Genomic DNA, 19,631 nt, shown 5'->3' with positions numbered 1-19,631 from the left:
GAGGCGCAATGTCCACTCGATCCCCGAAGTCGGGTGGTTACATTTATCCAGTTTTTCACTTTTACGTTCAACGTCATGTAAATATTTTCACCAAGTTTTTTTATGCACTCGAAGCATCTTTCCTCACGTGTCAAAATGCATTTCTCTGGCATTTTCACTCTTATTATTTCTTCTAACCTCTCGACTTTTCTCTCCATCTGCTCGCAATTCTCGTACTCTATCAAAAACCCCTTGTATTTCACATCTTTATCCGTTCTCTCCTCCTATTCTTGTACATTATTAGTTTCTGGCTTTTTTAAAATCTCGTTTTTGTTTTCTGTTGACCGTTCCTTTGACTTATTTTTCCTTCGCTTTTTAGGGTTAGTAGCGCCATTTTTGTTCTTCTCCTTTGTTTTCTCTGTTTCACACTTCTGTCTCTCTTTTATTTCTTCAGTGTGATCTACAATTCTTTCCTCTTCTATTTGTGCTTTCTCTTGCTGTGGCTGTGTGAACTCATATAGGGGGCATTTGGTCTTCATATGACCTCTCTCCCCGCATATATAACAATTTGGTTTTTTTCCCTCGACTACGACATTTAACGTTTTCTCGTCCTCCACTTCTATCTGGTAGGGGATTCTTTCTATGTCCTCGAATGTGGCAAAAAGCCACATTTCGAGTCCAAATCCCCACCATTTGCACACTTTTGTTTTCGCCACTGGTCCCAATTCCGGCTCCTCCTTGGTTGCAGCCAGCACTGTTGCAACCAACCACTCTGGTTTAATATCTGGTGTAAATATGGGAATTCGTATTTTCACACTTCTTCTTCCTCTATAGCTTGGTAGCAATGCTATTTTCTCACTTCTTAATATGTTGGTTGCATGCTTGGTTGCCTCTTCTATAGTGGCGAACCTCACCTCAACCGTACCGAACTTTCTTCCTCTGTTGATGTACGTGGCTTCATTGACAATTTCACCCAGGCACTCCTCGAATTCCTCTTCCGTCACCATTTCAATTTTACCGGTTTCGACAGCCTGTGTACGATACACTATTGTCCTCAGAATTTTATTTTCTTTGGTCTCTTTTGGGGGACACAATTTGTATGAGTCTCCATCAACTTCTATCAAATTCCTGCTTCTGGTCACCTCCTCCATATCCAACTTGATTGACTTGGTTTCCAGCGGCACTGGCTTCCTCACCGCAGTGGCCTTGGCGTAGCTCTCCATACTGGAGACACTACCACTTGCCATAGCTGGGGAAAATGCAGCAGCTCACGTGACATGCAACCGTAATAATTCCACAAAAATCACAATTATTCACCGAGACAGTTTTCACAAAGTAACACAACAGTATTTGCAATAATTCAGAGCCGTTATACCGCGAAGCAGTTCGCCCGGCGTGCTAACGTTTCTGCCAACTCGTCGCCTTAATAGATAGAAATATTAAGTTGGCGTTGTAGTAACGCCGTGCGCATGCGTAGTCTCACGCATGCGTGGAATTCAACAACCAAGCTTTCTCGCTTTGATCGATCTCTTTCTTGCTGGCCAGCGATTGAGCATAGACGTGTCTAGCTGTCTTCTCTCCATCTTTCGAACTCACGCCAGTCAGCTCACATCAACATACCGATGTCTCAGCAAACATGTTCTCACACACCGAAAACGTCTCAACAAACAAGATTAAAGATGTATAGTTTCCACCATGAATAAATATTGTTTATGTTGATAGTCTGGAGTTCAGCGTTGCCGTTAATTCCTAATTTAATATAGGAAAGTCAGGTGTACATCTTGTGATGTATAACCCACTTTCCTATAAAGTGGTGACCCTCCGACGTGATTCAAACACGCAGCCCGCTGAGCTACAAATAACAACTATTTCTATATAACTGATAACCAACATTCCTATAAAGTGGTGACCCCGACTAAGAAACAAACGCGGCCATGGATTCTGGACTACCAACCTATAACTGGTGACCCCGACTAAAGAACAAATGCGGCCATGGAGACTGAACTACCAAGCAACGATGACCACCAACATCTCCGACCATAGTCAACACGACTTACTATGTACACCGAACTAAACCACCGCGGCAAATCTCTCTCTTCGATTCTGTTAGGTGACTTAGCTTCACCGCGATAATAAACAGACAAGAATTACAGCCTGCGATACTTCCAATTGTGTTCTCAAGAACTTGGTATAAAACTCTCACGTGTACTGACTTTCTATCTGCTGTAATATCTCACATACATATAGACGGCCTGTCTTTTATTATGTTCTTATATGTCGCATTCACACTCTCACATACACATACATCTTTTATGCCACACTAAATATCTCTTGTTATTCATTTTATACGGTTGTGTTTATTATCTTTTATCGTCTCATTACTGGCTATTTATGTTATCGTAGTATAACATATTTGTATATCATCTTTGATATATTATTTTGTGTTCGACCGTGTGACGCGTTTAAATAAAAGGAGTCCTCTATTTTTCCATTCGTCACCATTTCTCCTTTTATGAGTTCGCACGGTCGTTCTTACAAACTGTAAAACTGGACATCATTACCACCGTCAACACCATTACCACCACACATACAGAACACAGCTATATTACAGTTCCTGCGCCGACGTCGTCACCACCAATGTACTGTCTACCACAATGTCGTGCGCCAACAACCCCATCACCAGGGACACACCAGATCAACACACTCGGTTTTATCTTCACTGTATGAGTGGAATTTTCCCCTCACGCACAACAGTCAGAACTAACCGACTAGGATATTTAATACCAGGTAACAGGTCTCAACTAGCATCCGACGCTCAACTATAGCTCTGCTCACTGACCACGACTTCCTGCGTATTAACATTCCAAATTTCCTTGTGTAACTTTTATTTATAGAATATTCCGTACCAGGTAACCGGTCACAACTAGCATCCGATGCTCAACTACAGCTCTGCTCACGGACCACAACAATCTTGTGTAACTCTTTTACGAACTGGATATATAGTTTTTTGTCTCTACAGACACTTTTAATATGTTCTGTGTTTTCACTCACACACACACTTGTGCACTCACACATTTTCTTTCATTTGTACATTGCATGCATGTTCTCACGAGTGCACATTCATTTCTTTCATTTTTCTTTGTGTGTGTTTGTGCTACATCTTGTGGGTGGTTTTCAGTGGCCATCCTGCCTCAGGCGTTCCAACAAAAAAAATTATATTATCGTGCGTTCCACACTGGCGAGGGGAGCCCTGTAGTAACGCCGTGCGCATACGTAGTCTCACGCATGCGTGGAATTCAACATCCAAGCGTTCCCGCTTCTATTCTGTGTTTTACCACGCCAGACAAGGAACAAGCAAGACGTCTCAGCAAGCTCTCTCATTGAGTGTGGTTGAACCAAGTTGTCTCTCCAACGATTCAACTCTAGGGACAGTACATCTACATTCAGACGTCTCAGTAACACAGACTTTCCCACACAGGAGGCTACTCAGAAACCGGACAATTGGCGGCTGTCCATTTTACCTCTTTAAATAAATATTGTTGTTGTTGATCAGTTTGGAGTTCTGCGTTCCGTTCAATTCCTAATTTAATATAGGAAAGTCAGGTGTACACCTAATGATGTATAACCCACTTTCCTATAAAGTGGTGACCCCGACCTGACAGAATTGTTAACACGCCGGCAAAAATGCTTAGCAATATTTTGTCCGTCTTTACGTTCTGAGTTCAAGTTCCGCCAAGGTCGACTTTGCCTTTCATCCTTTCGGGGTTGATAAAAGAAATAACAGTTGAACACTGGGGTCAATGTAATCGACGTCCTCCCTCCACCGAACTTGCTGGCTTATGAAACCAATATTGCAACACCCCCTACAGTGTCAGCTGCCTTTTATATATATACATATATATGGCAGCTATAAGCAATATAAAACCAAACATGTACGTTTTTGCGGCTCTAAAGGTCTTTAACTCTTGTTTCTAGCAGTATTGGTGCTGCCTTGCACTCTCAGTCATAATTAGCGACAATTGAACTACACACACACACACACACACACATATATGGGCGAAGACTGGGTTATGAGGTTATTCTGGGTTTCCCGTCTCTAAAGGGTTTACCATTTGTGGATGGGAAACCTAATGTAATCCCATAAACCGGCCTTTCCCATTTAAAAAATATACACTGCTCTACATCTTAGGGTGTGCTTCTCCGGATTTATGTTTTCTACAAACGATATATATATATATATATATATATATAAACAAATAGTAAATGAGTATATGCATATATACGTACAGGTATGTGCATACCGACATCCACCTGTATGTATAGGTGCATATCTGAGTACAGGACATTGCAAACAAAACGTAGACAAGAAAACACACAAGCCACATAGAGAACATTCTTCTTCATCAGCTACCCCCGTTTTAACACCGGCGTTTCGAAGAATATATATATATATATCTTTATTGCCCACACGGGGATAAACATAAAGGGGACAAACAAGGACAGACAAAGGGTTTCAATCGATTACATCGACCCTCTCCTAGTGCGTAAATGATACTTATTTAATCGACTCCGAAAAGATGAAAATCAAAGTCAACCTCGGCGGAGTTTGAACTCAGACCGTAACGCTAGACGATATACCGCTAAGCATTTCACCCCGGCGTGCTAACGCTTCTGCCAGCTCGCCGCCCAAATATATATACACACAGGCACACACACACACACACACACACACACACACACACACACACACACAAACATCAGCTATGGGTAGACCACGGCCCGCGGGACTTTCTGAATGACACGCCCTAATTTCACAAAGAAACGATATATCCTTAGTTTTTCTAGAAGTGCGCCCGCCTGACGATATGAACCATGGTTCATGCGGCCCGCTTCTCGATAAAGTTTAGCCATGTCTGCTATACGTGTACACATACGCATGAATAAAACACCTGCGTATATTGCTGGAGCGAAGAAAGCGTATGGAAAGTAGTTTGTTATATAACCGGGCGATATATTTCGATAGACACAACTCCTGTCGTCTGTTTAATTAAGGGTTTAAATTAATGGTGTCATTATATGTCCTTAATCCAACATTTATAGGCACCCTAAAGCGTTTTCAATGTCTCTATTGTTCTGCTACAACATCATAGGCTTTTATCTTTCTCTCACTCTCTCTAAGTGTGTGTGCGAGTGCGCGCGTACGAGAGATAGATAGACAGATAGAGATTGAGAGAGAAAAAGGAAAATTCCTAAGCAGGAAAGAGGGAACGATTGGTTGAAGCGGGAGGAGGTAGTGAGAGGCAGATACAGGCAGACAGACAGATATATATATATATATATATATATATATATATATATATATATATATATATATATATATATATATATATAGAGAGAGAGAGAGAGAGAGAGAGAGAGAGAGAGAGAGAGAGAGAGAGAGAGAGAGAGAGACAAAAGAAAAAGAATGTCTGCATAAGTATTAAAAAAAGATGATAGAAAGGAGACATGGACTGAATACGATATTGACGCACACTCATAGTTTGATAGGGAATAACAGAGAGAAGAGGAGTGAGAGATTGAGGGGGAGTGAGGTCAGAGTGAGAGAAGGTCGACAGGGAGAGAGGGAGTGGGGTAAGAGGTGAGAAAGAGCTAAAGAGTGAGGAAGATGTTGATGGGTTGGTCAGACAGACATTGAATTATCTTTGTAAAGACGAGTGAAGAGATTGATTATCCAGTAGACAAGCAGATCAGACGACACACACAAACATATACACGTAAAGAGAAAACTAAATACCTGCATCGATAGACAGATGCACATAGATCACAATGTCGTGCAATCGGCTTTTTGGTCGACTACAGACACCAGAGCATGTATGTTGGGATGAGAGAGAGAGAGGTTACACGTGAACATAGCTCTTTCAGTAGTTGTTTATTCTGTCTCCATAAACGATTTGTTTCCAAGGGATGCACTAATATGTGGGAACAATCCCGTAACTTTCTTATAAAGTTCACAACAAGCATCAATTGATTCAGACATCGCTTCCTGTCGACCAGTTGTAGTAGCGATAGAAGAGACAGAAAAAATGTGTGAATTGTATGGGCCAGAACCTGGAATGTTCAACAAATCGAACATCTATGATTAACTGATCCACTTGTATCTCTTTTTACCCAAAGCCAGGAACGTTTCAGTACTCCGTCGTACACGTTGTTGGCACTCCGTCACTTACGGCGTCGAGGGTTCCAGTTGATCCGATCAACGGAACAGCCTGCTCGTGAAATTAACGTGCAAGTGGCTGAGCACTCCACAGACACGTGTACCCTTAACGTAGTTCTCGGGGATATTCAGCGTGACACAGTGTGACAAGGCTGACCCTTTTGAATTACAGGCACAACAGAAACAGGAAGTAAGAGTGAGAGAAAGTCGTGGTGGAAGAGTACAGCAGAGTTCGCCACCATCCCCTGCCGGAGCCTCGTGGAGCTTTAGGTGTTTTCGCTCAATAAACACTCACAACGCCCGGTCTGGGAATCGAAACCGCGATCCTATGACCACGAGTCCGCTGCTCTCACCACTGGGCCATTGGCCCTCCATCCGTCGTACACACATGGTGTATAAACGTACATATCTAAAGCCACAAATACATCAGATAATAGACAGTGATAGGTAGACAGCTACGGATCGCATGTGGAGTATCAAAGGACCCAAACGGTTACTCATGGATAGTTGTTTAGGGGCCCACACTGTGGATAATTCTTCTTTGTGGATAGCTCAAAGAACTTGAATTGATAAGACCACATGATGCTTATCGCACTAATACACAGTCATCAAACTGTCGGAACAAATATCGCAAGGTATTTTTTGTTCACCACCGCTCTGACGATTCCGCCAACCCACATTACGACATTGATATAAAATCAGCATCATCATCATCATCAATCATCGTCATCACCATCATTGCCATCGTTATCGTCGTCGTCATCATCGTCATCATCATGACCATTTGGTCGTGATTCCTGTCAGAAATTAACTGCCAGTTGTGCTAATATTATTTTCGGTCCTTCGAAAGGTTTTTGTAGATTCATAAACAAGAATCCATTGTCAATTAATTAACTTCTACTAGTTTGGCCTAGAGGAAGAGTCAGTGTCCATTGGACTTCCAAGATTCGTGAAGAGATCGACATGGTTAATGTTCTTGCCGAAAAGATGCAGAGCAGCTTGCAGATAAAGGAAAAATAGAAAAAAACCCCCCAAAAACTTGTAGGCGTAGGAGTGGCTGTGTGGTAAGTAGCTTGCTTACCAATCACATGGTTCCGGGTTCAGTCCCACTGCGTGGAACTTTGGGCAAGTGTCTTCTACTATAGTCTCGGGCTGACCAAAGCCTTGTGAGTGGATTTGTTAGACGGAAGCTGAAAGAAGCCCGTCTTATATATATATATATGTATATATATATATATATATATATATATATATATATATATATATAAAACATACAAAAATAAGAGGAATGACCAGCAAAAGTGGACTCCTATATGCTAGAAATAGATGCCGAATCATCTAACCACGAAAAAAATTATATGTTCTCAGTAAAAATTCAGCGACACAACAGACTGTAAAAGGGCAAGACAAATGAAAAAAATACTAAATAAAAAAAAAACGATTAACCTACGTACCATGGTTTCACCTGTTAAGATTAACATAAGTAAATATCTGCAGGATCGTCAGCGTAGTCTGTCGATTTGCGATGTAATTTCCAGAACTAGACACAGGACGTCCACCCGAAAGGGAGCACGTGTTGAGTTCTACAAATTACATTCAGTGTATCCTTTCAAATGTCTTCAGTCTTCAATATATATATGTGTGTGTGTGTGTGTGTTTCCCCCCTCCCCAACATCGCTTGACAACCGATGCTGGTGTGTTTACGTCCCCGTAACTTAGCGGTTCGGCAAAATAGACCAATAGAATAAGTACAAGGCTTACAAAGAATAAGTCCTGGAGTCGATTTGCTAGACTAAAGGCGGTGCTCCAGCATGGCCGCAGTCAAATGATCGAAACAAGTAAAAGAGTAAAAGAGATGGACACAATCTGAGAGAGAAGAGGAGGGATTGAGTGGAGGGAATTCGATATTAACGAGCTTCGGGAGGCCAATGCAGATGCGGTAGAAGAGGTGACACAACACAGGTCGGAAGGCGTATCATTTGAGTAGTAATGGAAAGGTTTGATATAGACCTGTACTAATAAATAATAATGATCCTTTCAACTATAGCACACTGACCCCAGGACTTATTTTATGAGTAAGTTGACCCTACCAGAATTTGAACTTAGAACATCAAATCGGAAGAAATACCACCAAGGGTTTTGTCTGGCATATTTAACGAACCTGCCAGATCGCCACCTTAACATAATCACCTTAAATCAGAATCCTTTCTAATACAAGTACGCAGCCTGAAATTTTGGAGGGAGCTCAACTGTTGCTTATTTTATCGACCTCGACAGGATGAAAGGCAAAGTCAACCTCGGCGGAATTTGAACTCAGAACGTAAAACCGGACGAGATGCTGCTAAACATTTTGTCCGGCGTGCCAACAATTCTGCCAGCTCGCTGCCATGTTGTTTATACTAATGGTTTCAAATTTTGGCTCCAAGTCAGCAACTTTAGGGGTTGGATTCAGACGACTACAACGACCCCAGCGTTCAACTGGTACTTATTTCACCGGCCCCGAAAGGATAAAAGACGAAGTCGACCTTGGCGAAATTTGAACTTAGAACATAAAGCCAGAAGATGAAAACATTTATTTTGTCCGACGTGCCAACGATTCTGCTAGCTTGCTGCCTTGTTCTTAATAATAATAATAATAATAATGGTTTCAAATTTTGTCACAAGGGCAACAATTTTGAAGGAGGGGACTAATCGATTACATCGACCTCAGTGCGTAACTGGTACTTATTTCATCGGTCTCGAAAGGATGAAAGGCAAAGTCGACCTCAGCGGAATTTGATCTCAGAACGTAGCGACGGGCGAAATACCGCTAAGCATTTCCTCCAGCGCGCTAACGATTCTGCCCGCTTGCCACTCTACTTAATAATAATAATAATAATAATAATCCTTTCTACTGGAGGCACAAGATCTCAAATTTATGAGGAGGGGGACAGTCGATTACATCGACCCCAGCGTTTCACTGGTGTTTAATTTATCGATCCCCGAAAGGATGAAAGGCAAATAATAATAATAATAATAATAATAATACAAAGGTAATAATACAAAATAAAGGACAGGGTACATTACAATAAATATCAGGATTTTCATAGAAAGTGTATAAACGGGACGGTAACAGAAACAAACAGGTTAACGAAAATCAATAGAATTAATAGAAGGAAACACTACCGATTGTAAATCAAAGAATGCACACATCTTAGAGAAGCTTGATCATTTAGTTACATGTATCCCCAGCTGACATCAAAGGTCATATTTGCCATTCTGACTCACCTTTCAAGTTTACTGGGGGTAGAGTTTTCTACTTCTCTACCCTCACTTTACTCTCCAAAAGAAACTTGAAAAAAATCGTTGAGGGTTTGTCCGAAGAGGAAAGCGCTCGTGTTTAAACCTTTCCGCTGCATCTGCCATACAATTTCTTTTGGCATTGCCATCAAGCAGAAGAAAACTGCCGGCCCCTCTGGGCTAAAGAAAGACAATGAGACGATCTCTGCAATTGACTCGACGGATAGCTGGACCCGTCTAGCACGCAATAGTTATCAGACATAACTTCATACGTCAGCAGCAACATTAATAATTCTTTCTAATTTTGGCACAAGGCCAGTAATTCTTCGGTTAGGTAGGGCTTACGTTGACCCCAGTGCTCAACTAGTACTTATTTTATCGACTCCAAAAGGATGAAAGCAAAGATGACCTCGGCGAAATTTGAACCCAGAACATAAAGAATACTAACCAAATTATGATTTCAAATTTTGGCACAAAACCACCCATTTAAAGGGAGGGGTAAGCCGATTACTTCGATCTCAGGGTCCAATTGGTACTTATTTTATCGACCCGATACGATTAAAGGTAAATGGGCCTCGGCAGAATATGAACTCAAACATAAAGACGGACGAAATGCTGCTAAGCATTTTGTTCGGCGTGCTAACGACTCTGCCGGCTCGCCGCCTTAATAACAACAATAACAACAATAATAATTGTTTCAAATTTTACCACAAGGGCAGCAATTTTTGGGGAGGGGATGAGTCGATTACATGGACCCCAGTGTTCAACTGGTACCTATTTTATCGACCCTGAAAGGATGAAAGGCAAAGTCGACCTCAGTGGAATTTGAACTCGGAACGTAGTGACGTGCGAAATGCCTCTAAGCGTTTTGTCCAATGTGCTAACGATTCTGCCAGCTCGCCGCCTTAATAATGATAATAATCCTTTCTATTATAGGCAGAAGGCATGAAATTTAGGGAGAGAGAGGCCAATCTATTAGATCGACCCAGTACGCAACTGGTACTTAATTTATTGACCCCAAAAGGATGAAAGGCAAAGTCGACCTCGGCGGAATTCGAACTCAGAGCGTAAAGAGAGACGAAATACCGCTAAGCATTTCGCCCGGCGTGCTAACGGTTCTGCCAGTTCGCCGCCTTAATAATAATAATCTTTTCTACTATAGACACAATAATAATAATAATAATAATAATAATAATAATAATAATAATAATAATAATAATAATAATAATAACAACGATAACATCAGCTGCAACAGCAAAAACAATAATATCCGCAACAATAAGTTAAGCTCAAGTTTATCAGTTTCGAGGGAAAGGATTTACTCTGAGAATTTATGGGGATAAGGATAATGTTACTATGAATCAATCTGGTGCTCTAGGTTCTGAAAACATATCGACCCCAAAAGAATGAAAGACAGAGTTGGCCTCGGCGGGGTTTGAACTCAGGACGTAAAAATACCAGAAAGTATACTGCCAACCATTTATTCCAACTCTGTACAGACTCTTCCAGTTTGCAATCTTCTCATCAACGATAATAATAAACCAATAAGAGATCATCTGAACACGGACCCTGAACATATTATGTAAAAGCAGCCAAACCTTGCTCAAAAACATATACTCGCGTCTTGGAAAACCTAGTCCTCCATATACTATGATTGAAAATAAGACGAAATGGCCATGGCTGGAATGTCATTCCTTTTGTCTGCTGTATCAAAGCTGGCCTGGGTTTAAACATCACCAGTAATTAACAACGTAAACATCGCCATATGTAGCAATCTGGAAATATTGCAATATCCACATGGTGCAACAGGGAAAGACTTTCTTATGTAAGGAACCAGCTTTAATTTCCCTTGAAGTTATATCTAAATAAGAAACATTTAACGAGCAAGCGAGAGTGTCACTATGGGATCGCTTGAACTGCTAGAAATATCCGTCAAGTTTCCTTCAAATCATATTTTAGTATCTTAGAAATATAACGTACACATTAGATAATGTAACCTTAAATATACCGGTTTCTAAATGGGATGATCAAAACTGGAGCGTCTTTGATTTTTATGTCTGAAGGTGGATGAGGGGTGAACCTGGGGCTATACAACAATAATAAAAACAGCATAATCATTGTCAGAAGTAATAACCTAGAAATATCGCATAGTGTCAGAGGGAAAGAATGTTAAACTCTTATGTAAAGACGCAGTCAACAAATCAAGCGTAAATGCCCTGACACATCAGCTATAAGCAACAGACGATTGTTGCACAGAAAAACAAACAAGCATAAATTAATAATTCCCGATTTAGGCTCAAGACCAGCAATTTCATGGGAGGGGGACTTAGTCTAGTACTTTATTTTATCGACCCCCGAAAAGATGAAAAGCATGAACTAAGAACCCCGAAAGGATGGACTTAGAAGGTGAAACCGGAAGAAATACTGCTAAGAATTTTTGTCCGGTGAGCCAATGATTCTGCTAGCGCGCTGCCTTGTTTTTTTTTATAATCGTTTCGACTATAGATACAAGGCCTGAAATTTCGGGGGTAGGGAATCGATTATAAAGCCTGCAGTGCTCAGCTGGTACTGTATTTTATCGACCCCGAAAGGATAAAAGGCAAAGTCGACCTTGGCGGGATTTGAAGTCAGGACATCAAAACGGACAAAACGACGATAAGCATTTATTTTGTCCGGTATGCCAACGATTCTGTCAGCTCACCTTGTTCTTAATAATAATTATAATGTTTTCTTTATTTATTACAAGGCAATAATAGAATACAAAGGCCAGGGCAAGTTGCAATAAACATAAAAATTTACACAGAAAGCATATAAACGAGAAGGTAGCAAAAATAAACAGGCTAACGAAATTTAATAGACTCTATAGAACGAAACCCTACTCGTAGTTAATCACAGAACTGCACACATCTTGGAGAAGCTTGACTATTTAGGAGCTATCGTTTCCCAGCTAACGTCGAATGTGTAGTGTAGGCCCGTTTACTCGGGCCATATTCGCCATCACAACCCCACTTAGGGACAGACTTTTCTTCCCCCTCTATCCTCACTTTTCTCTCGAAAAGAAACTTGAAAAAGTCGATGATGGTTTGGCTGAAGAATCCCGATAACCATCTTGTCCGACGCCGTCGCTATTCCGCCAGTTCGCTGCTTTAACAAGCATTGATTAATGGAAATAAGAACAAAAACAAAACACTGCAGGATCTCAAGCTACGCGCGTCTCAGTATTTAATCTCTTCCGATTTAATATATCAGTTTGCAACAACAACCACTACAACGACGATATCAACAACAACAAAAAAATCAAGAATAATTAAAGATCAAATAAAATAAAAAAGAACGTTGTATAACAGAAAAGTAAAGCGAACTTGTAAACTTACCTGGAGAACAGTTTCAGTGAAAAAACAAATGTTAGATTTGAGGTAAGAACATTTCAAATGAGGATAAAAGAAATAGCAGTTATTAAAATAAAATATGAGTCTCTCTCAGTGTAACACCTTCGCGGTCGGAACCAACAAACAAAATCATGTAAGCAAAGTGAGATTTAAAATGTAAAAGTATTCTTTTACGATGAATTATGAAATTCTTGGTTGAAAATGCGCACGACTGAAACTCAGGTGCGACTTATTTAAATATTTGATTCAAACTTTTTGTTTGACATAGTTGTTGCGGTTTGTGTCATGAAATTATAATGTATCCGTTGGAGTGGGGGAAAAAAGGTGAAGTTGAAATCTCTAGGTTTTAAAACTGAATGAAATAGTCATCTTTTAATAAGTAGCCTCGTTTTCGTTTTTGAAATTGGTTTGTATTTATTTACAAGGGAGCTCAGGGTTTTGGTGTTGATAACATACAAAATCGTCGGCTGTTTTCGTTAGGATAGATGGATGGATGGAAAAAAACCCCCTCTTGGTTTCACATTATAATCTTAAGAAAATAATGGAAAGTAAAATGACGATTAACAATAATTATGCATTTAACATGGATTTGTTTGGCTTTGTGACAGAGTTTAGTTGTACGTCCAGATTGTTGGATAGTCGACCAGCTTAGCTTATTACCTCTTACTTCTCACCTGTTCTCTATAAAGCTATTACTGACACTTAGTGGGCCACCAATAGTGACGGTAGAAGAGACAGAGGGTGATAGACAACAGGAGCAAATGAGGGAGCGGGGAGGTGAAATAATATCCACACCTCTACATCTCATTCACTGCGAATTGCTTCACTTGTCGTGGTAGTGGCGGTGGCAGTGTTATTGTTGGGGTGGTGGTGGTGGCGACGGTGACTGGGATAACAATGCATAATGTTATAGGGAAGGTGGGAAAAAAAGTCTGATTTGTCGATAAAAATTCTATCCTCCGCCGCCAACGTCGCCGTGCGTCTTTTGTCGTTGTTATTACTATTGTTGTGGAGGCGCAATGGCCCGTGGTTAGGGCAGCGGACTCGCGGTCATAGGATCGCGGTTTCGATTCCCAGACAGGGCGTTGTGAGTGTTTATTGAGCGAAAACACCTAAAGCTCCACGAGGCTCCGGCAGGGGATGGTGGCGAACCCTGCTGTACTCTTCCACCACAACTTTCTCTCACTCTTTCTTCCTGTTTCTGTTGTGCCTGTATTTCAAAGGGTCAACCTTGTCACACTGTGTCACGCTGAATATCCCCGAGAAATACGTTAAGGGTACACGTGTCTGTGGAGTGCTCAGCCACTTGCACGTTAATTTCACGAGCAGGCTGTTCCGTTGATCGGATCAACTGGAACCCTCGACGTCGCAAGCGACGGAGTGCCGTCAACAACAATTACTATTGTTACTGCCAGCGTATTGGCGGCGGTGGGGTGGGTATAGTAGCAATGGTTAAGCGCTACAGTTGTTATTGTTACTATTAGTGGAGGTGGTCATGGATGTTCGGTAGTGGTCGGGAAGTGTCATTCATCGCTGTTATATACTTAACGCATCTGTATGCTTGATATATATATATATATATATATATATATATATATATATATATATATATATATATATATATATATATATTATGTATATAGGTGATGTCATAAGAATTCAATAAACTTTTAAGGGAACATGAATTAATTATTTTTGGGAATATTGGATCTCGAAGTACATCATATAAAGCTATAAATAATAGCATGTAAATATTGCGCTGAAAAGCTCATTCGGATAAACGTCGCTGGCTATCCAATACATGTGTGTGTGTGTGTGTGTGTGTGTGTGTGTGTGTGTGTGTGTGTGTGTGTTATTCGTTCGTCGCCCTGACGAGGATCATCTAATGATTAGGTGGTGACCGGGCCTCATGAGTGCGCCGATGGTTAGTTAAATGTGCGTACAGAAGTATCTTAGGCAGTATGGACAGAGACATCAGGTGACGGTGGGAGAGCTGAAGGCATTTTCCTTTCTAGTCTGCGTTGCTCAGCTGCAGTTACCCCAAAGGCTCCACATGTCTTGGATTCCTCACAGATTTCTGGGACACCATTCGCTGTCCGATGCTATTTGCTCTCACTATTTATGGTTGAATTTGAAGACCTTCAGTGAAGTTTTTAGCGTGTTTTCGTAGCACTTTACCTGGCTTCCACGGGAGAGTTTACCATACTTGAGTTTATTGCAGAAGAGCTTTTTTGGGAGCCGGTGGTTTGGCTCGTGAACAACGTAGCCTGCTTAGCGCAGTTATGATTGCATCAGAATCGTATGGATGCTGGGCAGTTTAGCACATGAGAGTGTCTCTGTGTCATACATCCTGTTCCGTCACTTGATGTCGAGAATTATTCTGGGGCGAATGGAATGGAAATGACTACATGTTGGTTGGCAGTTCATTCTTAACGACCATAGAGAAGCGAGGTGAGAATTATGGTCCGGTACATATTAATCTTTGTCGCTGGGGGTGATGCCTCTTCTCTTCCACGCATTCTTGTGGGCTCTGCCAAAGACAACGCTGGCCTTGGCAACACTGGGATTCCGTTCACCAATCACAGTTCAGAGAGTAGACTTCTCAGTCAGGTGAACTTTTCCACTTCATTCTGTCGTTCAAGCAAACTCTGGACCAATTACTAATGTCTGCATCGATATTTCACTCTGACTTGTACAAGTACGAAGCCTTGCCTTCTCGGAAGACAAGGTCTTACGAGGGGCTGCTGAAAAGTTCCTAGCTTTAAGGGGATCGTGAACGTGAAAGACCTGGCTGGAAGCCCAGCCTTCCGAGTTCTTTTACAGGGCTTAGAAAAACCGAATGACCACTGCAATAAGTGTATGACTCTGAGAAAAGAATATGTTGAATAAAATCATAATCAACAGATCCTCCGGTATTTTCTTTTACCCAAATCAAGGAACTGTTTAGCACCCCCTTGTACACATTAATAGCTTTCAGTCCCTTTTTAATAACCTCAATAGTGATACCATCGTTACTTTATATATAACAAATATATTTGCTAGAATGGCAAACGCTTTCTGTTAAATACTGAAAATTACTTTAAGGTATGAGGGAGTCGCCTTAAAATAAACTCTTGGCCTTATTAAAAGTAATTTTAGGGTCCGCAGCATTAGAAGAAAGTAGTTTCTTTTCATACAATATTTTTTCATATTTTTCACAGGTATAGTCTCAATACATTTTGTTTGAGACAGAACGCACCCTTTGTTCTCCTAAGGTTTAGGGTAAAGTTATGTAATCAAGAATGGGAAAGTATTACACAACCGTTTAGTTCTTATATTCGGTTGTAACAGACCCTGGTACCTGATATTTTGTGTAGACACCATAGATAGTTCTACCTGGAACAGGATGTACTTGTAGGGATCCAAAACAAAACCAGGAAAAACCCTAATTAATTTGCTACTCATTTTTATTATATAACCTAAATGTTTAATAAAAAGCCTTGCCAAGCTCTTATTTGTTCCCAATAATGCAGCAATTCTCGAGATTTGTACGACTTATAAACATCAATCAATATACAAGCAGCCATGTTTAGTCTATTTAAATAGCAACCATAAATCAGACTTTAACGCAATCCACCGTGTCATTATTCGTCAAATATGTGGAAACATCCCCTAGTTCTCTGTATGACGAGTCATTATAGACTAGACAGACCAATGTGTGGCGGTGCAGAATAGAAATATAGTGGAATATATCACCTATTATTAATTACTACCTTTTTTTTCTCAGACTAATTGTATAGACCAGTTCCTGTTAGTGTCTCATGTCAAATGGATGCATTAAACTTCTAGAATTCAGATCCATACAGATAGTCTTATTAATGGCTAGCTCGTCTATAGTAAAACCTTATCTGAACTTTCAATTTAAGTCTTTCGGGTACACCACGAATGTACAGTTGATATGGAATAGAGTGCAACAATGTGGGTACATTAAATGATCCCATCAGCTAATTTGATAAATAGTAAGTTGAAAGAATTTCTATAAGATCTAATTCAGTTTATTGAATTTCAATACTGTTTAGTTAGATATCGGGACAATGTTTTGACAAACAATTGTAATGATCGGAACAAAATCAGGAGCTTTTAAACATTGACCCCCAGATAGCCTTACATGGTCCCAAGGAAAATATAGCTGATTAAGGAAATCTCACTTTCTTCAATTTTCTCTTTTCATCTCTTGCAGGAGAAGCGGGTTAGTGTTTAGAACCGAAAGACAAACAGCCATGATTCGGTAAGATCTTTACGCCATTAGCATAACAGGCTGATAGTGATGGGTTAGCGGAATCGTTGAGCACTGGAGAAAATGCCTTGTGATATTTCTTCTGAATCAATACTCTCTCAGTCAAAAATCCCGCTGAGATTCATTTTGCCTTTATATTCTTCCAAGGTCGATAAAATAAATGACCAGTCAAGAACTGTGGACATTACAACCGACTTACACCTCTCTATCAAATCCTGGCAGTAATAAAGACCTCATAGCTATTATTCTATAATTATTATGCAAGTAAAGTAAATGCATCTTCGTCGGTTTCAACGATGAGTTTTCAGTCATTCGATCATCCGAATTACTCGCACATTGTATTAGTTTTTATAAGGTTTAGTATTTCTCAAAAACGTGTGCCCTTAATGTAATCCCCAGGCAGAATCAGCGTGACACGGTGTAAGAAAGTGATATCATTCAATTACGGCCCAAGTCCATTCGACGAGTTTTCACACATTTTCACATCTGCACAATTTCACTTGCGGGGCTTGGGTCGACCCGAGGCTATAATTGAACACATTTACTCAAGACGTGGAATCGAACCTAGGTTCTCAGGATATTGCAGAGCGAAATTCTTCAACAATCAGACATGACGGAATTCACACACACACACACACACACACACACACACACACACACACACACACACACACACACACACACACACACGAATACACATGCGTGTGTGCAAATATTAACATTACGTAGTAGAGTTCTTTCCCTTGTATTACAAATCCATTTGATTTCTGAACTGGGTTACCTCCCTTCGATACAGTCTCCTGTTTCAGCCAAACTATGGTATCAATTACCCGATTACTAACACAGCGTGGGTTGAGCTGGCAGAATCGTTCGTGTGTCGAACAAAATGCGTAACGTTATTTCTTCTGGTCCTTTACCGCTGAGGTTAGCTTTACCTTTCAGCCTTTCAGGGTCGAGAAAATAAAGTACCAGTCAAGTACTGGGATCGATGTAATGGCCTAACCCCTTTCCTTAAAATTACTGGCAATTTTTTTTTTTTTTTACAGGTTTCAGTCATTGCCTGCAGCCATACTGGAGCAACAGCAAGTATTTTAGTCAATTACATCGCTCTAGTACATATTTCAGTTTGGTATCTAATTTATCGATTTCACTTTGTCGAATTGTGATGCTACAAGAAACAAACGTAAATAACACCACTTTTTTTTCTTAGACCATGTCCAACGTGTTAACAAAAACAGAATGGCTATCGACCAGTTCTTCAACACAAAACACGAACTTTGCGTTGTCAGAGCAAGAGCTCGTCTGTTAAAAACTAGAAAAAACGAAAGCTGTTGCGCGATATGGCAACATAGCCACAATTCCGAGCAGGACGGGCGCATGCTAAGTGCAAGCAGATGTGTGCAGTGTTCCAGTAGCATTTTGCTCAACTGAGTAAGCAATAAGTGAAGAAACGGTTTTGGGCGTATGGTGGAAATGGAAAGGGATTATCCATTACGAATTGCTTGAAAGGAACCAAACGGTTAACGCGGAACTCTATGTTCAGCAGATGGAACAACTCAACACAACTATTCAAGAGAAAAGACCTAATCGGCAGCATGGAGTTCTTCTGCTGCACGACAACGCCCGACCTCATATCACCAATATGACCAAGGAAGCCTTTCAAACGCATGGCTGGGAAGTACTGCCACACCCTTCGTACTCTCCTGATTTGGCATCAACGGATTTCCATCTCTTTCGATCGATCTCTTTCAAGTGCTATGCGCGGAGTTTCGTTCAATACTGATGCAGAATTGAGAGCTTGGTTGGATCAATTTTTTGAGTCGAAATCGAGTAATTTCTACCAACGAGGTTATGAAAATCTTGTTGAATGTTGGGAAGAAGTTGTAAACAACAAGGGTGAATACATTTTATAGATTAATTAGTTATTATTTTTTATTAAACCTTTTAAAAAAATATAAATAAAAAAAAGACGGCGGGAACTTAGTTACCAACCCAATACAACAACACCTACCTCATTCGATACATCACAGAGGGAGGGGCTAACAAACTTGGTGTTAGTGAAGCCTCAATTGATTTGGATCAGTCGAAAGCTTTCGATAGGGTCGACTATCGCTACCTGGTAAAAACCCTAAGAGCTATTGGTTTCGCACCCGATTTTTTAGAGGCAAGATCGCAACGATACACAATGGTGACCAAGGCAAACAACCTCCTTTCAGAACCGCAATACATCTCATGCTCTTCCTTCAGGAGTGCTCTTTCTCATCTCTTCTACACATACTGATTCTCGAGCCATTGCCACGGAAGATAGAACTCTTGAGAGGTATGTCTTTAGAGCAGGGATGTAGAAGAGCTGTGTCGGCGTGTACAGATGACATCACCATATTTGTGTCAGACACCACGGAACTGCAAGTAGTCGATTTCATTCTAAAGGTATGCGAGGCGATGGCAGAAACATAGAAAAATCTGGAGAAGTCAGTTGGCTTGTGAATCGGCA

The 19,631-nt window shown here is 40.7% G+C and overlaps 1 protein-coding gene across 2 annotated transcripts in view; it reads right to left on the bottom strand.

Annotated features, from left to right (window-relative positions):
• LOC106883129 (PH domain leucine-rich repeat-containing protein phosphatase 2) overlaps positions 1–19,631 on the bottom strand; it is a 173,523-nt gene that overhangs the window by 67,968 nt on the left and 85,924 nt on the right. The window contains exon 1 of one of the 2 annotated variants that reach the window (XM_052968645.2): positions 12,847–13,800. The exons of the other annotated variant lie outside the window; for it this stretch is intronic. The gene's annotated coding sequence lies outside the window, so the exon portion shown is untranslated. Of the gene's footprint in view, positions 1–12,846; positions 13,801–19,631 lie in introns of those variants that run through there. 2 annotated transcript variants of the gene reach the window in all.

This window comes from Octopus bimaculoides, chromosome 6, assembly GCF_046866305.1.
Source record: "Octopus bimaculoides isolate indiv1 chromosome 6, ASM4686630v1, whole genome shotgun sequence".
Taxonomy (NCBI): Eukaryota; Metazoa; Mollusca; class Cephalopoda; order Octopoda; family Octopodidae; genus Octopus; species Octopus bimaculoides.
Note: the sequence above shows the minus strand (reverse complement) of the source record. Positions and strands in the feature narration are given on the sequence as shown.